Genomic DNA, 21461 nt, shown 5'->3' with positions numbered 1-21461 from the left:
TTTTCAAATCCACCCTGAGTTGGGAGGGAGGGTGGAAAAAACACAGAGAAACCCCCCCTCCCAGCTGCAAAGCCCACGTGCTCAGCCATGCTTTTCTGTCATTTAGATTTCAGCTTTCCCCAATATTAGTGGAACTTAAGCCAAACAAGAGTTCCTTTTATTCCTTCTACCCCTCTGCTCCATGCTTGCTAAGTCCTGTGCAAACTTGCCACAGTTCCTAAGCACATGGCTGTGAAATTATCAAGGCTGGACGAATGCCAGTACAAACCAATTTATTGGGGTCCTGAAATTAACTAAAACCTAGAAAGCCTGATTAATTGTGGCACAGCACAGCGAGGAGCATTCAGGGCGGGGGAAAGGGGCAGCAGGCCAGAGCACACGCAGGGCCTCCATCCTGCCTCTTGATTTACAGGACACATAAAGAAGAGTTCCTTCTGTGCACAGGGTTGTGCTGCTCTTACTACGTATTTATCCCTAACCAAAATGTCACTGTGTCCAGCAGGGAAAATGGTAGTCAGTGTGTCTTAGCTACCTATGGAATCAGCCAATCCCATAATGGTAGTGCTTGGGATTAATTTAATTTAATTTGGGCTTCAGGCCCCCCATTTGGAGCGTCATCTTGGAGAGCCAGTGCTACTGTGGTTTCTCGGGGCACCTTACCACACAAGAGGAGGAATAGAGTGACTCTAGGGTAAATTGTTGGGGTCAGAAAAGATACTGGCGATTTCTCTGGTGGTCCAGTGGCTAAGACTCCCCACTCCCAACGTGGGGAGGGGCTGGTTCGATCCCTGGTCAGGGAACTAGATCCTTCATGCCACAACTAAGAGTTTCCATGGTGCAACTAGAGACCCTGCATGCCACAGCTAGGAATCCCTCCTGTCACAACTAAGACCCAGTGCAGCCAAATAAATATTAAAAACAAGAAGATATTGGTGTCCCCCACAGACCAGTACCTTCTCAGTTCCTGTTCAAAACCATGCCAGACCAATCCACTGCAAAAAACACTCCTCATCTCCTGGGGCGGGCTCAGGGATGAATTAAAAGTTAGGCATTAGCAGATACAAACTACTATATATCAAATAAATAAACAACAATGTCCTACTGTATAGCATAGTGAACTATATTCAATATCTTGTAATAAAGTACAATGGGAAAGAATCTGAATATATATACATATGTAATAAATGTATATGTAACTGAATCAGTTTGCTATACACCAGAAACTAACACAGTATTGTAAATCAGCTATACTATATAAAAATTAAAAATAAAAAGACTCCTTGTCTATGGTGGGAATGTAAATTGATACAGCCACTACAGAGAACAGTATGGAAATTACTTTAAAAACTAAGAATAAACTACCATATGACCCAGCAATCACACTACTGGGTGTATACTCCCAGAAAACCATAATTCAAAAAGCACATGTACTCCAATGTTCACTGCAGCACTATTTACAATAGCCAGAACATGAAAGCAACCTAGATGTCCATCAATAGATCAAAGAAGTTATGGTGCATATATACAATGGAATATTACTCAGCCATAAAAAGAAATGAATTTAAGTCAGTTGTAGTGAGGTGGATGTACCTAGAGCCTGTTATACAGAGTGACTTCAGCAAGAGAAAAACAAATATCATATATTAACACCCACATGTATATATGGAATCTAGAAAAATGGTACTGACGAACCTATCTTCAGGGAAAGAATGGAGATGCAGATGTAGAAAACAGACTTGTAGACACAGCAGGGAAAGGAGAGGGTGGGACGAACTGAGAAAGTAGTATTGCCATACATACATCACCAAATGTAAAATAGCTAGCTAGTGGGAAGCTGCTATGTATTAATAGCACAGGGAGCCCAGCCTGGTGCTCTGTGACAAGCTAGTGTGGGGGTGGGATAGGGGAGTGGGAGGGAGGTTCAAGAAGGAGGGGATGTATATATCTATCTATCTATATCTATATATATCTATAGATATCTATATATATATAGTTATGACTGACTCATGTGGTAGTATGGCAGAAAACAACACAACATTGTAAAGCAATTATCCTCCAGTTAAAAAAAAGACTCCTTGTTTAAAAGTATTAAGTACAATGTCTAAAGACTCCCAAAGTGTTTCCCAGTCAACACCCTTGAAGGCAGAGACAGTGGCAGCAAGGAGACTTCTCAAGCTTGGGAACGAGGCATGGCTATAAAGTGCTCAGTTGTCAGCAGGTGGGGGGTTTCCACTTCTACTCAGCTGTCTTAGAGCCCTGGCATGGGCATAGTGGTCTAATATGAAAGCTTCCAGAGTGCCAGACCCACTCTCACTGGTTTTCTTTGTCAGCTCCACATCCAGGCTGACTAAGCAGTATAGAAAGTGAAGTTGCTCAGTCGTGTCCGACTCTTTGCGAACTCAGGGACCATAGCCTACCAGGCTCCACGGTCCATGGGATTTTCCAGGCAAGAATACTGGAGTGGGCTGCCATTGCCTTCTCTAGGGGATCTTCGCAACCCAGGGATCAAACCCAGGTCTCCTGCATTGCAGACAGATGCTATACCGTCTGAGCCACCAGGGAAGCCCAACTAAGCAGTATGCTCCTATGTAATTGTACCGTTGTTATAGCACTGAAGTATTTCCTAGATGCTGGGTACAGTGCAGCTATCTCAGGCTTCCCCAAGTGTCCCCTGCAGACTCCACTGCTTCTGCCCCTCCTCTGGGACCCTTGAGCATTCTCTATGATCCACAGCTAAAGGGTAAATGGCTGGCACAGCAGAAGGCCTTTAGTATCCTGTACCCATGGTCCTCCAGTATCTTTTCTGGTTGGTTATTGCCCAAGCTGGACCAGAAGGTAAGTATTTTGGAAATCACTTGGTCCCATCACTTCATGGCAAATAGATGGGGAAACAATGGAAACAGTGACAGACTTCATTTTCTTGGGCTCCAAAATCACTGTGGATGGTGACTGCAACCATGAAATTAAGACGGTTGCTCCTTGGAAGAAAAGCTATGACAAACCTAGACAGCATATTAAAAAGCAGAGACATTACTTTGCTGACAAAGGTCCATATAGTCAAAGCTATGGTTTTTCCAGTAGTCATATATGGATGTGAGAGTTGGACCATGAAGAAGGCTGAGCGAGAAGAATTAATGCTTTCGAACTGTGATGTTGGAGAAGACTCTTGAGAGTACCTTGGACTGCAAGAAGATCAAACCAATCAATCTTAAAGGAAATCAGTCCTGAACATTCACTAGAAGGACTGATGCTGAAGCTGAAGCTCCAATCCCTTTGCCCCCTTGATGCAAAGAATTGACTCACTGGAAAAGACCCTGATGCCGGGAGAGATTGAAGGAAGGAGGAGAAGGGGATGACAGAGGATAAGATGGTTGGATGGCATCACTGACTCAATGGGCATAAATTTGCACAAACTCCGGGAGATGGTAAACGACAAGGAAGCCTGGTGTGCTGCAGTCCATGGGGTTGCAAAGAGTCAGACACGACTTTAGCAAATGAACACCACCAACTAAGCACATCACAAAATGATACCTTCATTGCTGGTGGTGATGAGGAGAAACATACTGAGAAAAGCCCCTCAGGATCTTCATGAGAAAAACACCAGGAATCTGTTTCATTCCTCAGGGCAGCCCTGAAGCCATGAGCACTGGCATTGCCACCAGCTCCCTGGGTAGAGAGCATGGCATCTAGTACAAGGGCTGGCCGGAAGTGAGTATGCAGGAAGTGTGCATGCTCCTGCTGCTGTTGCTGCTGCTAAGTCGCTTCAGTCGTGTCCGACTCTGTGAGACCCCATAGACAGCAGCCCACCAGGCTCCCCCGTCCCTGGGATTCTCCAGGCAAGAATACTGGAGTGGGTTGCCGTTTTCTTCTCCAATGCATGAAAGTGAAAAGTGAAAGTGAAGTTGCTCAGTCGTGCCCGACTCTTAGCGACCCCACGGACTGGAGCCTACCAGGCTCCTCTGTCCATGGGATTTTCCAGGCAAGAGTACTGGAGTGGGGTGCCATTGCCTTCTCCTGAGGTGTGCATGGTAGCAGGTAATTTCAGCTGCTGAGGAAGCTGCTCTTGCCACTCTCCTCAGCCATGATTTTCCTTAAGTGTAGGCCAGCTCTGGGGGGACTTAAATATATCCCAGATAGGAATCACCTGGGCTTTTGATTGAGACCAGAATGGGGAAAGGATGGGTGGAAGGACATAAAAGACCAAAGTGACCTAATCATGATGCTGTCAAATTATGTATGTGCCTTGGGGTAAAATGTCTTGCGGACCCACATCAGAAGACCAGAACTAGTCCTGGTGCTGTCATTAGCTGTCTACTTCAGACATGTCCCTTCATCTCCCTGGGTCTTGGCTTCTTCACCTATATCATCAAAGGACTGAGTTAAGTGATATCTGGGGTTCCTTCTGGCTTTGAAATTCTACAGATTAATCATCATAATTAATAATTAGAACACTCAGTCGTGTCCAACTCTTTGTGACCCCATGGACTGGAGCCTGCCAAGCTCCTTCATCCATGGACTCCTCCAGGCAAGAATACTGGAGTGGGTTGCCATTCCCTTCTCCAGGGGATCTTCCAAACCCAGGGGTAGAACCCAGGTGCCCCACATTGCAGGCAGATTCTTTACCATCTGAGCCACCAGGGAAGCCTAATCAGAAGCCTACCTTCAATTTATCAGGTACTCACTGTGTGTTGGGTGTGATGCTAAGCATTGGTTGGCCAAATCTTATGGAAAAACCCAAACGAACATTTTGGCCAACCAAATACTTTTCCATGTGTTCTTTTGAATGTATTCAAAATGCATTTTGAATGACTTACATGGATTCATGGGCTTCCCAGGTGGTGCTAGTGGTAAAGAACTCGCCTGCAAGTGCAGGAGACATGAGACGTGGGTCCAATCCCTAGGCTGGGAAGATCTCCTAGAGGAGGGCACGGCAACCCACACCAGTATTCTTGCCTGGAGAATCTCTATGGACAGTGGAGCCTGGCAGGCTACAGTCCATGCAGTCACAAAGACTTGGACACGACTGAAGCGACTTAGCCTCTGCTGCACAAGGATTCATGTACGTGTATTCTAAATGGCCTCAAAACAACCCTATGCAGTAAGTATTACTGTTGTCATCCGATTTTTTACAAATCTGGATGGTCACATAGGTATAGTAGGAAGTATAACCAGGACTGAAACTCACGGCTGCTGAATCTAAGACCCATGCTCTAACCTCCTCACTTTCCCTCAGCTGTGGCTCCATGTGTCCAAGACTGCAGGCTATGTGTCTACACACATCTTGGTTTGCACCAATGCCTCTATTTTTCTTTTCCCCACACTCCCTGATAGTGAATTCTCTGGTTCTCCTATCTCAAGATTCCTCACTCACCACCTCCCCATCTTCCTGGTGTTTCACAGGCAAATAAATAGAATAGGCAGGAAGCCAAAAATCATACATTGGCTCCTAAAAAATATACCCACCTTCTCTCTTTTTAAAAAAAATATAAATTTATTTATTTTAATTTGAGGTCAATTACTTTACAATATTGTATTTGTTTTGCCATACATCAACATGAATCCGCCCACGGGTATACACCTGTTGCCCATCCTGAACCCCCATCCCACCTCCTTCCCCGTACCATCCCTCTGGGTCACCCCAGTGAACCAGCCCCAAGCATCCTGTATCATGCATCGAACCTGGACTGGCAATTCATTTCATATATGATAATATACATGTTTCAATGCCATTCTCCCAAATCATCCCACCCTCACCCTCTCCCTCTCCCACAGAGTCCAAAAGACTGTTCTATACATCTGTGTCTCTTTTGCTGTCTCGCATACAGGGTTATCGTTACCATCTTTCTAAATTCCATATATACGCATTAGTATACTGTATTGGTGTTTTTCATTCTGCCTTACTTCACTCTGTATAATCGGCTCCAGTTTCATCCACCTCATTAGAACTGATTCAAATGTACTCTTTTTAATGGCTGAGTAATACTCCATTGTGTATATGTACCACTGCTTTCTTATCCATTCGTCTGCTGATGGACATCTAGGTTGCTTCCATGTCCTGGCTATTATAAACAGTGCTGCGATGAACATTGGGGTACACGTGTCTCTTTCAGTTCTGGTTTCCTCGGTGTGTATGCCCAGCAGTGGGATTGCTGGGTCGTATAGCAGTTCTATTTCCAGTTTTTTAAGGACTCTCCACACTGTTCTCCATAGTGGCTGTACTAGTTTGCATTCCCACCAACAGTGTAAGAGGGTTCCCTTTTCTCCACACCCTCTCCAGCATTTACTGCTTGTAGACTTTTGGATAGCAGCCATTCTGACGGGGGTGAAATGGTACCTCATTACGGTTTTGATTTGCATTTCTCTGATAATGAGTGATGTTGAGCATCTTTTCATGTGTTTGTGAGCCATCTGTATGTCTTCTTTGGAGAAATATCTGTTTAGTTCTTTGGCCCATTTTTTGATTGGGTCGTTTATTTTTCTGGAATTGAGCTGAAGGAGTTGCTTGTGTATTTTTGAGATTAGTCCTTTGTCAGTTGCTTCATTTGCTATTATTTTCTCCCATTCTGAAGGCTGTCTTTTCACCTTGCTTATAGTTTCCTTTGTTGTGCAGAAGCTTTTAATTTTAATTAGGTCCCATTTGTTTATTTTTGCTTTTATTTCCAATATTCTGGGAGGTGGGTCATAGCGGATCCTGCTGTGATTTATGTCTGAGAGTGTTTTGCCTATGTTCTCCTATAGGAGTTGTATAGTTTCTGGTCTTACGTTTAGATCTTTAATCCATTTTGAGTTTATTTTTGTGTATGGTATTAGAAAGTGTTCTGCTTTCATTCTTTTACAAGTGGGTGACCAGTTTTCCCAGCACCACTTGTTAAAGAGATTGTCTTTTCTCCATTGTATATTCTTGCCTCTTTTGTCAAACATAAGTTGTCCATAGGTGCATGGGTTTATCTCTGGGCTTTCTATTTTGCTCCATTGATCTATATTTCTGTCTTTGTGCCAGTACCATACTGTCTTGATGACTGTGGCTTTGTAGTAGAGCCTGAAGTCGGGCAGGTTGATTCCTCCAGTTCCATTCTTCTTTCTCAAGATTGCTTTGGCTATTCGAGGTCTTTTGTATTTCCATACAATTTGTGAAATTATTTGTTCTAGCTCTGTGAAAAATACCGTTGGTAGCATGATAGGGATTGCATTGAATCTATAGATTGCTTTGGGTAGTTTACTCATTTTCACTATATTGATTCTTCCGATCCATGAACATGGTATATTCCTCCATATATTAGTGTCCTCTTTGATTTTTTTCACCAGTGTTTTATAGTTTTCTGTATATAGGTCTTTAGTTTCTTTAGGTAGATATGTTCCTAAGTATTTTGTTCTTTTCTTTGCAATGGTGAATTGAATTGTTTCCTTAATTTCTCTTTCTGTTTTCTCACTGTTAGTGTATAGGAATGCAAGGGATTTCTGTGTGTTGATTTTATATCCTGAAACTTTACTATATTCAATGATTAGTTCTAGTAATTTTCTGGTGGAGTCTTTAGGGTTTTCTGTGTAGAGGATCATGTCATCTGCAAACAGTGAGAGTTTTACTTCTTCTTTTCCAATTTGTATTCCTTTTATTTCTTTTTCTGCTCTGATTGCTGTGGCCAAAACTTCCAAAACTATTTTGAAGAGTAGTGATGAGAGTGGGCACCCTTGTCTTGTTCCTGACTTCAGGGGAAATGCTTTCAATTTTTCACCATTGAGGATAATGTTTGCTGTAGATTTGTCATATATAGCATTTATTATGTTGAGGAATGTTCCTTTTATTCCTGCTTTCTGGAGAGTTTTTTTTTTTTATCATAAATGGATGTTGAATTTTGTCAAAGGCTTTCTCTGCATCTATTGAGATAATCATATGGCTTTTATGTTTCAATTTGTTAATGTGTATTACATTGATTGATTTGCAGATACTGAAGGATCCTTGCATCCCTGGGATAAAGCCCACTTGGTCATGCTGTATGATCTTTTTAATTTGTCACTGGATTCTGATTGTTAGAATTTTGTTAAGGATTTTTGCATTTATGTTGATCAGTGATATTGGCCTGTAGTTTTCTTTTTTTGTGGCATCTTTGTCAGGTTTTGGTATTAGGGTGATGGTGGCCTCATAGAATGAGTTTGGAAATTTACCTTCCTCTGCAATTTCTGGAAGAGTTTGAGTAGGATAGGTGTTAGCTCTTCTCTAAAGTTTTGGTAGAATTCAGCTGTGAAGCCATCTGGACCTGGGCTTTTGTTTGCTGGAAGATTTCTGATTAATGTTTCAATTTCCGTGCTTGTGATGGGTCTGTTAAGATTTTCTATTTCTTCCTGGTTCAGTTTTGGAAAGTTGTACTTTTCTAAGAATTTGTCCATTTCTTCCAAGTTGTCCATTTTATTGGCATATAATTGCTCATAGTAGTCTCTTATGATCCTTTGTATTTCTGTGTTGTCTGTTGTCATCTCTCCATTTTCATTTCTAATTTTATTGATTTGATTTTTCTCCTTTTGTTTCTTGAGGAGTCTGGCCAATGGTTTATCAATTTTATTTATTCTCTCAAAGAACCAGCTTTTGGCTTTGTTGATTTTTGCTATGGTCTCTTTTGTTTCTTTTGCATTTATTTCTGCCTACTGGCACAAAGACAGAAATATTGATCAATGGAATAATTTTTAAGATTTCTTTCCTTCTACTAGCCCTGAGGTTCTTCATTTCTTCCTTTTCTAGTTGCTTTAGGTGTAGAGTTAGGTTATTTATTTGACTTTTTTCTTTTTTCTTGAGGTATGCCTGTATTGCTATGAACCTTCCCCTTAGCACTGCTTTTCCAGTGTCCCACAGGTTTTGGGTTGTTGTGTTTTCATTTTCATTCGTCTATGCATATTTTGATTTCCTTTTTTATTTCTTCTGTGATTTGTTGGTTATTCAGCAGCGTGTTGTTCAGCCTCCATATGTTGGAATTTTTACTAGTTTTTCTCCTGTAATTGAGATCTAATCTTACTGCATTGTGGTCAGAAAAGATTCCTGGAATGATTTCAATTTTTTTGAATTTACCAAGGCTAGATTTATGGCCTAGGATATGATCTATCCTGGAGAAGATTCCATATGCACTTGAGAAAAAGGTGAAATTCATTGTTTTGGGGTGAAATGTCCTATAGATATCAATTAGGTCTAATGGGTCTATTGTATCATTTAATGTTTGTGTTTCCTTGTTAATTTTCTGTTTAGTTTATCTATCCATATGTGTGAGTGGGGTATTAAAGTCTCCCACTATTATTGTGTTATTGTTAATTTCCTCTTTCATACTTGTTAGCATTTGTCTTACATATTGTGGTGCTATGTTGGGTGCATATATATATTTATAATTGTTATATCTTCTTCTTGGATTGATCCTTTGATCATGATGTAGTGTCCTTCTTTGTCTCTTTTCACAGCCTTTGTTTTAAAGTCTATTTTATCTGATATGAGTATTGCTACTCCTGCTTTCTTTTGGTCTCTGTTTGTGTGGAATATCTTTTTCCAGCCCTCACTTTCAGTCTGTAGGTGTCCCTTGTTTTGAGGTGGGTCTCTTGTAGACAACATATATAGGGGTCTTGTTTTTGTATCCATTCAGCCAGTCTTTGTCTTTGGTTGGGGCATTCAACCCATTAACATTTAAGGTAATTATTGATAAGTATGATCCCGTTGCCATTTACTTTATTGTTTTGGGTTCGAGTTTATACACCCTTTTTGTGTGTCCTGTCTAGAGAAAATCCTTTAGCATTTGTTGGAGAGCTGGTTTGGTGGTGCTGAATTCTCTCAGCTTTTGCTTGTCTGTAAAGCTTTTGATTTCTCCTTCATATTTGAATGAGATCCTTGCTGGGTGTGGTAATCTGGGCTGTACGTTATTTTCTTTCATCACTTTAAGTTTGTCCTGCCACTCCCTCCTGGCATGAAGAGTTTCTATTGAAAGATCAGCTGTTATCCTTATGGGAATCCCCTTGTGTGTTATTTGTTGTTTTTCCCTTGCTGATTTTAATATTTGTTCTTTGTGTTTGATCTTTGTTAATTTGATTAATATGTGTCTTGGGGTGTTTCACCTTGGGTGTATCCAGTTTGGGACACTCTGGGTTTCTTGAACTCGGGTGATTATTTCCTTCCCCATTTTAGGGAAGTTTTCAGCTATTATCTCCTCAAGTATTTTCTCATGGTCTTTCTTTTCATCTTCTTCTTCTGGGACTCTTATGATTTGAATGTTGGGGCATTTAACATGGTCATTGAGGTCTCTGAGATTGTCCTCATTTCTTTTAATTCGTTTTTCTTTTTTCCTCTCTGATTCATTTATTTCTACTATTCTGTCTTCTACTTTACTAATCCTATCCTCTGCCTCCATTATTCTACTATTTGTTCCCTCCAGAGTGTTTTTGATCTCATTTATTGCATTATTCATGATATATTGACTCTTTTTTATTTCTTCTAGGTCCTTGTTAAACCTTTCTTGCATCTTCTCAATCCTTGTCTCCAGGCTGTTTATCTGTGATTCCATTTTGATTTCAAGATTTTGGATCATTTTCACTATCATCATTCGGAATTCTTTATCAGGTAGATTCCCTATCTCTTCCTCTTTTGTTTGGTTTGGTGGGCATTTATCCTGTTCCTTTACCTGCTGGGTATTCCTCTGTCTCTTCATCCTGTTTATATTGCTGTGTTTGGGGTGGACTTTCTGTATTCTGGCAGTTTGTGGAGTTCTCTTTATTGTGGAGGTTCTTCACTGTGGGTGGGATTGGACGGGAGGCTTGTCAAGGTTTCCTGGTTAGGGAAGCTTGTGTCGGTGTTCTGGTGGGTGGAGCTGGATTTCTTCTCTATGGAGTGCAATGAAGTGTCCAGTAATGAGTTATGAGACATCAGTGGGTTTGGACTGACTTTGGGCAGCCTGTATATTGAAGCTCAGGGCTGTGTTCCTATGTTGTTGGAGAATTTGTATGGTATGTCTTGCTCTGGAACTTGTTGGCCCTTGGGTGGTGCTTGGTTTCAGTGTAGGTATGGAGGCGTTTGATGAGCTCCTGTCGATTAATGTTCCCTGGAGTCAGGAGTTCTCTGGTGTTCTCAGGATTTGGACTTAAGCCCCCTGCTTCTGGTTTTCAGTCTTATTTTTATAGTAGCTTCCAGACTTCTCCACCTGTACAGCACCGTTGATAAAACATCTCCTTTCAAAGACAATGGGCTGCTTTTCTGGGTGCCTGATGTCCTCTGCCAGCATTCAAAAGTTGTTTTGTGGAATTTACTCAGCGTTGAAATGTTCTTTCGATGAATTTGTTGGGGAGAAAGTGGTTCCCCGTCCTTTTCCTCTGCCATCTTAGGACCACCTCCTACCTTCTCTCTTTAGAGGTTGGGTTAGAAGAAGAGGGATGTCTGAATATATTCATCATCCAGAAACCATTCTCAAGCAGAGACAGCCAAACCAGTAATATTTAGAAAAATAACCAAAAAATGACTGCATTTAGCTCTGCAATGGAACCCTGCTGCTTGTTCTTGGCTAAATATTAATATCTCAGCTGTTTCTAGCCATCTGAGTGACAGGCTATAGATATGGGTAAATGACCTTCCATAAACTCAGTTTGGCTGTCTGCTTCTTAGAAGGAAAAAAAAAAGGAGTTATCTTCATTTTAAGAGTTAGTGAAACCAGGGTTTTTTAGCTGTATCTAGTGCATTCAAAGTCCAAAGAAGCCTATATGAAATTTAAGTTCTAGATGGTTGCAGCTAAAAGGAACATATAGTTTTCACCTCTTTCCCTTGTATTGCAGATGAGGAACTGGAGAACCCAGAGAAGGAAAGAGACCCATCCAAAGTCACACAGTTGAGCCACTGACAGAGTCAGACCTTGACCTGAATTGCAGCCATCACCCTTATTTTAAATTAAATTATTTGTATTTCTAAATTAATTTTTATTAGAGTATAGTAACTTTACCACCCTTGTTTTATATGAATGAGGCTGAGGCTCAGAGATTTGTCAAAGGTCACAAGGCCAAAGATGGGAAAAAGGCTGGGTTGATATGTATGCTTTGCCTCCATAGCTCATATTCCCAGGTAGCCAAAGGGATTGACTAGATAACGTATACATGCAGGGGTTTCTTATCTCAGGTCACAAGCTCAGTTGTGTGAAAGTAAAAGTGAAGTCACTCAGTTGTGTCTGACTCTTTGAGACCCCATGGACTGTAGCCTGCCAGGCTCCTCCATCCATGGGATTTTCCAGGCAAGAATACTGGAGTGGGTAGCCATTTCCTCTCCAGGGGATTTTCCTGACCCAGAGGTCAAACCTGGATCTCCCACATTGCAGGTAGACTCTTTACCATCTGAGCCACCAGGGAATCCCCGTTGTGTAGGAAAAGTAATTTTCTTAAATCTCCCATGCATGCATGTATGCTAAGTCACTTCAGTCATGTCCAACTCTGTGACCCCATGAACTGTAGCCTGCCAGCCTCCTCCATCCATGTGATTTTCCAGGCAAGAATGCTGGAGTGGGTAGTCATGCCCTCCTTCAAGGCATCTTCCCGACCTAGGGATTGAATCCATGTCTACTTACATCTCCTAAAATTTCCATAATGAAATCTAATTTTTATATCAAAAGTTCCTTCAGGCCAGTAGTAGACTCTCAATCTTAGTCACTTCTGGTTCTCTCAGTCATTTCCAGCCCTCTTCTTCCTCCTGAGTTGTATGCAAGTTCAGAGGAGTTTCAGAGTTTGCCCAGAATGGGGCTGGGGAGATGTGTGGGCTGGGGGGTAGGGGTGGAGATGCTAGCTTCTACTCACATGTGCAGCATCCTTTCTGGTCCTTGACTATGGATTCAAGGCGACTGTTGCACTGGCCTTTCTTCTCCACCACCAGGATCCCCCAGGTCCAGCTCTCTCAGCTACTTCCATATCCCTCGGGCCCATGGGACACAGGATGTCCCCCTTTGTCTCTTCGGAGCTGCAAGAAATTCAGAGAGGCTGCCTCAGACCCATTTGGAGACATTTCTTCCAATTCCACATAATGTGGACTATGGCAAACTACTACTCTTATGCCCTTCCCAGACCCACAGGACCAGTTTCCTCTTGGGTTCCCTAAACTAGTGGGGAAGTTCATGGCTCCTCCTGCCCCCAGGATCCCTCTCAGTGAAGTGTCAGACACAAGATCCTCATGCAGGGCTTGTTATGCTGACTCACTACCAGTCTCTTCACTGCATCTCTGACTCCCCCATTTGGAAGATCTTTACATTGATGTGGGAGGACAGAAGAGTCTTGCCCCCATATCCTCTGTTTAATGTCCAAAGTCTCAGCCCAAGGGATAAGGAAATTCAAGACATTTTGCTCTCATTCAGACTTAGAAGAGCTTATGGCTGCTGGTGTTGGGGTTGGGGGAAGGCTGGGGGGAGGGGATAGTTAGGGAATTTGGGGAGGTCATTTACACTCTGCTATATTTAAAATGGATAACCAACAAGGACCTACAGTATAGCACAGACAACCCTGCTCAATGTCATGTGGTAGCCTGGATGGGAGGGGGGTTGGGGGCAGAATGGATTCGTGCGGCTGAATCCCTTCGCTGTTCACCTGAAACTATATCAGCATTGTTGTGATTAATAAGCTATACCCCAATACAAAATAAAAAGTTTTTTTTAAAACCTCTTTCTCTCAAATGGTTATGTCTTCTGTGAGCTTGTTGCTGTTTAATATTTTTAATGTGTCCTTGCTGCTAAGTCACTTCAGTCGTGTCCGACTCTGTGCAACCGCATAGATGGCAGCCCACCAGGCTCCCCCGTCCCTGGGATTCTCCAGGCAAGAACACTGGAGTGGGTTGCCATTTCCTTCTCCAATGAATGAAAGGGAAAAGTGAAAGTGAAGTCACTCAGTCGTGTCCGATCCTCAGCGATCCCATGGACTGCAGCCTTCAAGGCTCCTCCATCCATAGGATTTTCCAGGCAAGAGTACTGGAGTGGGGTGCCATTGTCTTCTCTGTGTCCTTAAGTTCACAGAAATGGATTCATCAATATCCTTGCTTTAAGTAACACCTTATCATCATTCCACATGTGACCCTCTTTGATTTAACTAGCTATTTAGTTTTAATAATGGTAATAGACACTCCAAACACCCCCACTCAAAACAAACACTAGAAATTTAAAACCTTAATAATAACCTACATCTAGCCATGTGACCCTCCCCCCATCGTATCCCTGCTTCCCCTTGCCAACCTCACCTGATGTGACCATGATCCTGAATCCCATGCTCATCATGCTTTTGCTTTTTTGTTGATTTAACTTTAATACATTTACATGTATGATAGAAAGTACTTAACCTCTAAAGCCATGACTGTTTTTAATTCTATGAAAAAGGCATCATGTCTTATGAAAATCTTTTTGGACTTCATTTTTTTCACCTAATATATTGCTAACTTCATCGATATTGTTGTGCATGACTCTAGATCATTTATTTTGATGGCTGCACAATGTTTCACCATGTGAAGAATACGACAGCCTACTCATCTAGGCACTACAGTGACAGCCATTTGGTTTGTTTCTATGTGAACTTTAAAAGCCAGGAGTTGCCTCTTTCCCTTCATCTACTATTTATGCTGTGGTGTTCCTACTTGGAAGCAATGGATACTGAGGCTGAGCGAATCAGCATGAATGAGAGAAAGGTAATGGAATAACAGGAAACACCTAGATGGAAAATGCAACTTTGGTTAATACATGCAGATGCAAACGCAAAGTTTTTTTTACCTAATCAAACCCTAAGCATGGCATTCACTGGTCAAAAGGAAGAATCTAAGGGGTGGGGGAAGAGGAGGGGGCAGGGATGGTTCCTTGAAGCTGAGCCTGGGTACTGAGAACTTATTTTGTAGGAATAGAATATTTATAGTAAAAATACAGTATATCACTTAGCCAATTTTCTCCTCGTCTTTCTTCTCCTGACAATTTTGCTCAGAAGTCAGGTTAGGCGGCTTAGGGAAAATTTAAGAAAGAATGTGGTTCCTGGCTCTCCATTACCATGAGTATCTTTTAGTCATGTTTTAGATTATCTCCCCATTTACTAAAGAACACTGACTCTGCTAAAGTTTTACTATCATTAGTGCCAATGCAACCCAATCTTGATTTCTTAACATATTTCCCTTTCTCTGTCACAATTAAGTACCTCGATACTGAAAAGTGTCACTTAGAGTCAAAATACTGAAAATGAAGAATTTCACTGAAGATTCTGGGTGTGAAATATGTTTATAAAAGGAAGGAAGGTGGCTTATATGGTTTACCAAATTAAAGATGGGGTTTGCTGTGAGGATCTTCTGTCCATTTAGTCTATGTCTTATGAACTTGATTCAAGGAAAAGATCAGGCAACTTGTTGGTAGGGAGGGGTGTATGATACTCACTGTGTATCTTCTTCAGCCAGTGCGTAGCCAGCTGTTGATTTCTACTACTTTAATTTAACTTCCAATGTCAATACGAAGCTTATTCTTCAGACTGACACCATGAACTTACAGCTCCAAGAGGCATTTGTTGGCAAATAGGTGCTTCAGAGGAGAAAAAAGGTTAAAAATTATCGGGGGATACTATTTGTTATTCATCCCTCACCAACAAGGAGTTACCAAAAAAGTAGAGGGAGAAGTATTGGGTGAGCCAAAAAGGTTTGTTCAGGTTTTTCAACAACATCTTACAGAAAAACCCAAACAAACTTTTAGGCCAACTCATAGAAATATGCTACTGATAATGATAAATATGTATTATATATATATATATATGTGTGTGTGTGTGTGCGTGTGTGTGTATGTGTATATATATATACACATACACACACACAGAGTTCTGGGTGAGAGACGTGTGTGTGTGTGTTCAGTAGTTAAGTTGCGTCTGACTGTTTGCAACCCCATGGATGCCAGGCTTCCCTGTCCTTCACCATCTCCAGGAGCTTACTCAAACTCATGACCATTGAGTTGGTGATGCTATCTAACCATCTCATCCTCTGTCGTCCCCATATGCTCCTACCTTTAATCTTTCCCAGCATCAGGGTCTTTTCTAACGAGTCAGCTCTTCACATCAAGTGGCCAAAGTATTGGAGCTTCAGCTTCAGCATTAGTGCTTCCAATGAATATTCAGGATTGAATTCCTTTAGGATTGACTGGTTTGATCTCCTTGAAGTCCAAGGGACTCAAAAGTCTTCACCAATGCCACAGTTCAAAAGCATCAGTTCTTCAGAGCTCAGCTTTCTTTATGGTCCAACTCTCACATTCATACATGACTACTGGAAAAGCCATAGATTTGACTATATGAACCTTTGTCAGCAGAGTGATAATATATACAGATTAATTTCAAAGTTACTATACCTTTTACAAGTACAGTGTTTTAAATACTTTGTATTATTGTAAGTATATTTTAATGCACTTTTTATTTTGGAATAATTTTGCATTTACATAAGAGTTCCAAAGACAACACAGTGAGTTCACATAGAGCTTTCACTCAGTTTCTGCTAATGCCAGTATCTTACACAACTATAGCACATTCTCCAAAATGAAGAGATTAATGTTATTGGTATATTACTATTAAATAAACTTCAGCTTTTATTCATATTTCATCAGTTTTTCAACTAATAGACTTTTTCAGTTCCAGGCATCCATCCAGGATACGTCACAGTTAGAAATATGTATTTTAAATGGAAAGAACCAACAAATTAGAGAAACAGTTGAGAGAAGGCCCTTCATTCCTAAAGCAAATTACTCATTGGATTTTGCAGTTGTGTGCATTTCTCAGGGAATGACAGTAAGGAAGAGCGGGTGATGGGAGGTTGGGAATAATTAGCTAACTGATTAATTAAAGGAGGCTTTTTTCATATTTTTTAAGGAGCCACAAATGTTATCAAGAATGCAGAAGAATACAAAGAGCCCCAAAATGAATCCAAATTGCACCTGACTCTCAGAGCACCCATCCTCATTTCTGCCTACCCTGACTCTACTGCCATACCAGTTAACAATATTTTGTTAACACCAAGAACAGTTCTTTGGGGGAATTCCCTGGTGGTCCACTGGCTAGGACTACACACTCTGTCTTCCAAGGGCCTGGGTTCAGGGGACTAAAATTCCACAAGTGATGCAGGAAAAAAAAAATTCTTTTGTTGGACTATCTCCATCTTACCTTAGCAGGTAAATAACTATCAGGAAATCTCCATCTCAGTAGCCAAGTGAGAGAGAGAAAAAAATCACCATGAACTCAAGAGTAGGAAACAAAAATATACGAATCTTCCTATCTGTAACGCCCAGATTAGTTGTTCGGTTGCTCAGTCCTGTACTACTTTTTGCGATCCCGTGGACTGCAGCATGCCGGACTTCCCTGTCCTCCACTATCTCCCAGAGTTTGCTCAAGTTCATGTCCATTGAGTCAGTGATGCTATCCTGACACCCTGATTAGACCCCAATGCAAAGTTTCTTCTTTCCTCCCTCCCTCTCTCACCCACCTTCCTTTATTTCCCTCCTTCCCTTCTGTTCTTTTTCTCTTTTTCCTTTTCCTCCATCTCCCATTTTTTCCCTTGCTCTCCTTTTCTATCTTTGTGTATTTAGAGGAGACTTCTAAACGAGTCCGATAATCTTGTATAGTTTTGTCAGAAGGACTTTTTCCCTGAGGATCACCATGCAGGCCAAGCTCAGGAAAATGTGTAAAGTAATCATGGTGTAAGGAGGCACAGTGATTTAGAGGAAATTTTGGACCAGCAGTTAGTGAATTTGAGTTTCAGTCTAAACACTGTTACTTGACACCTATGTGACCTTCTAGAATTCACTCACTGGCTCTCTGCTTCCATTTCATCATCTATAAAATTGGAGAGTTTTACTTAACTTTATTCATCTCAAGGAATTGCTTTGAGAAGCAAATGAGATAATGCATGTGAAGATTCCTTTAGTGGCAAAGGGATGGAAAAGCTATTCTAGGCAAGGTCCACTTATTAATAAGAGTAAGAAGGTGATTGTGTGCCAATCAGACTGAGCTGATTCTCCATCAAGCTTTGTTCTCAAAGCTGAATGTTGGCATTCTTGGTTTCATTCAAAAATGTCTCAAGCTTTCTGTGTTGCTTGTGCTAAGATGACAAATTGATTGTGACCTGTTAAGATTTTAGATGTTTCCATTTCCGAAACAAGGCATCAGATGTATAAAATGAAAAGAAGAGAAAAGCAAATTTGGGCTTTGTCTTCCCATCACCCAAGGAATTGGCTGAGAAGTGAAAAATTAAATCAAATACATGCTTTGACAATGTGTAACCAAGCAAATAGCTCTAAGTGACTTTTTCATTGTATTGACTAGATCTTTTGGTTGTTTGGAGGTCATAAGAGCCTATTTGTGTACCAATTCTGTATTAACATAGCCAAGGAGATTGCACCACTAAGAATTCCCACGGAAAATGGACTCCCCCCATCTTCCATTCACAACATATATTTGATGTGAGATAGATTTCAGTTGATTTGAAAATACTCTAATTACAGTAAATAGTTTGGTCTTTATTTTGTATTTCTTATCTCCTTTCCTGAAATGTTAATGATTTGACCCATTTTTCAGCTGCTTCAGTAGCATAAATAAAAATGCTGATTATCCTCACTGATTTCCTATCCCCCAGTGCTCCTGAAAGGTACATTTGGTGTCTGTGTTACAGCTCATAAGTGCAAAAGAAAAAATAATTGTTGCTGATGGGCTCTAGATATGTGATAATAAGCAGATCATCTTGGCTCAAATTTGAATTCCTTCATACATTAAATAATATTTATGCATTATCTAATATTTATTAGGCAGTAGGGTTCCAAATAAATGCATATGTGCTAGAATGATGGTTATGGAATAATTATAATTATGATAGTAATATACACCATCATTGAGCTAAGTATGCTTGATTTCATTTACTCTCAAGACACTCCCTCTTTTTCTTTTTGACTACATTGCTCAGCCTGTGGGATCTTAGTTTCCCAACCAGGGACCTAACCCACACCCCATGCATGGAAGTACAGAGTCTTAACCACTGGGAGGCTAGGGAATTTCCAACTCTCCCCTTTTTATCCCCATTCTACAGATAAGGAAATTAAGTCTCAAATGGGTTAAGTAATAGCTCAATCAAGGTCATATAATGGTAAACCTAATATTGAACTCAGATCATGGTGGCTGAAGTTCTTACTTTGTTTACTACTTCCTACAAAAAGTCAAAGAACTTGGCTTCTGATACCTAGCTCCAGTTAGGTCAGATGTTCATTCAACCTGGACATCTAAATTAGGACTCATGGACCTAATTAAACTTAAAAGTTTTTGCACAGCAAAGGAAACCATAAACAAGATGAAAAGACAACCCTCAGAATAAGAGAAAATAACTGCAAATGTAGCAACTGAGAAGGGACTAATCTCCAAAATATACAAACAGCTCATGCAGCTCAACATCAGAAAAACAAACAACCCAACTAAAAGTGGGCAAAAGGCCTAAATAGACACTTCTCCAAAGAAGACATCCAGATGGCTAATAAACAGATGAAAAGATGCTCAACACCACTTACTATTAGAGAAAGGCAAATCAAAACTACAATGCAGTATCACCTCACACAGGTCTGAATGGCCATCACCAAACAATCTATAGATAATAAATGCTGGAGAGGATGTGGAGAAAAGGGAACCTTCTTGCACTGTTAGTGGGAATGTAAATTGATATAGCCACTATAGAAAACAGTATGGAGATTTCTTTATAAACTAGGAATAAAACTACCATATAACCCAGCAATTCCACTACTGTGCATATACCCCGAGGAAACCATAATTGAAAAAGACACATGTACCAATGTTCATTGCAGCACTATTTACAATAGCTAGGACATGGAAGTAACCTAGATGTCTATCAACAGATGAATGGATAAAGAAGTTGTGGTACATATATATACAATGGAGTATTACTCAGCAATAAAAAGAAATGAATTTGAGTCAATTTTAGTGAGGTGGATTAACCTGGAGCCTGTTATACTGAGTGAAGTAAGTCAGAAAGAGAAAAATATTGTATATTAACACACACACATACAAGGATGGAACCAAGAAAAATGGTACTAATGAACCTATTTGCAGGGCAGCAATGGTGGAATATACTTTATTAGAATACCTTCTAGAGATGGTAAAATATACTATATTAGATCAAGCAGAGAGGGAGATAGGAAATGTATACAATGAGGGTGGGGGTGAGGTTTGCAATCTTAGGATAACCATATTGAGAAGATGACATTTGAACAGGTCAAGAAAGTGAGCCATGTGGATATCTAGAAGAAGAGTGTTCCAAGCAGAAGGAGTAGCAAATTCAAAGGCCCTAAGGTGAGACAGTGCCTGGTATGGTCAAGGAACAGCAAGGAGACCAGTGTGGCTGGAGAAGACAGACAGAGGGGGAAAGTGGTAGCGAGATGAGGTCATAGAGGGAACAGGGCCAGATCATGGAGGGCTTTGGAAATCATAATCAGAATGTTGATTTTAACTATGAGGGAGATGTTGAACTGTTAGAGGATTTTGAGCAGAGGAGTGTCATCTGATTTGTGTTCTCATTGAATCATTATGGCTCCTAGGTTGAGAATATACTTACGGTGTGCAGGGCTGAAGCAAGAACATCAGTTAGAAGCCTATTGTAATAATCCATGAGAAATATGATGGTGACTTGGACCAGGATGGCAGAATATGGTAAGAAGTGCTCAGATTCTCAATCAGTTTTGAAGGTAGAGCTGAAAAAATTTTCTGATAGATCAGCTGTTAGGGTTACCCCTAAGGTTTTGGATCTTACCAGAAGGAATAAAGAGTTGCCATTTACTGAGATGTGAATTTACTGAGATGTGTAAGAGTAGGTTTGGGGGAGGAAGATCATGAACTGCATTTAGACATATTAAGTTTAAAATACTTAACTAACATCTAAGTGTAGATGTCAAATAGGTAGTTGGAGTCAGTGCTGTATTGATGATATATAAAATTAACACCCTGAGTGAGATCCTCTAAGGGGCAAGTGTAGATGGAGAGAAGAGTTACCACAACTGAGCCCTGGGCACTCCAACATTTAGAGAACAGGAAGATGAGGAGAAATCAACAAAGGAAACTGAGAAGTGGCCATTGAAGTAAGGGGATATAGAAGTGAGTATAGCATCCTTAAAGCTAAGTGAGGAAAGCATTTCAAGGAAGAGTGAGTGACCATTTGTGAAAAAGTGTACTCAGGGGTCAAGCAAGATGAGAACTGAGAAATAATCCTCGGATTTAATAATATAGATGAGTGACATCATCAGTGGGTGACCTTGATCAGAGCAGTTTTAAAGAAGTAGAGGGAGTCAATGTGTTATTAAAATGGAAGGAAGGAAATGGGGGTCTGAGAGTAGAGACAACCCTTTCCAAGGAGTTTTTCTATAAGGGGAAAAATAGAGCCATAGCTGGAGGGAGGAGTGGAGTCATAAAATATTCAGGGCACTTTTAAGGAGGAA

At 40.8% G+C, this 21461-nt stretch overlaps 1 long non-coding RNA gene across 1 annotated transcript; it reads right to left on the bottom strand.

Moving 5' to 3' along the window:
• Nucleotides 1–5769: 5769 nt before the first annotated feature.
• LOC139182095 (uncharacterized) lies at nt 5770–16606 on the bottom strand. Its single transcript, XR_011565674.1, has 3 exons — nt 15997–16606; nt 15384–15524; nt 5770–12952 (listed from the first exon to the last, which is right to left on the bottom strand). It is a non-coding gene; the product is annotated as an uncharacterized lncRNA (long non-coding RNA).
• Between the last annotated feature and the right edge of the window lie 4855 nt (nt 16607–21461).

This window comes from Bos indicus, unplaced genomic scaffold, assembly GCF_029378745.1.
Source record: "Bos indicus isolate NIAB-ARS_2022 breed Sahiwal x Tharparkar unplaced genomic scaffold, NIAB-ARS_B.indTharparkar_mat_pri_1.0 scaffold_84, whole genome shotgun sequence".
Classification (NCBI taxonomy): domain Eukaryota; kingdom Metazoa; phylum Chordata; class Mammalia; order Artiodactyla; family Bovidae; genus Bos; species Bos indicus.
Note: the sequence above shows the minus strand (reverse complement) of the source record. Positions and strands in the feature narration are given on the sequence as shown.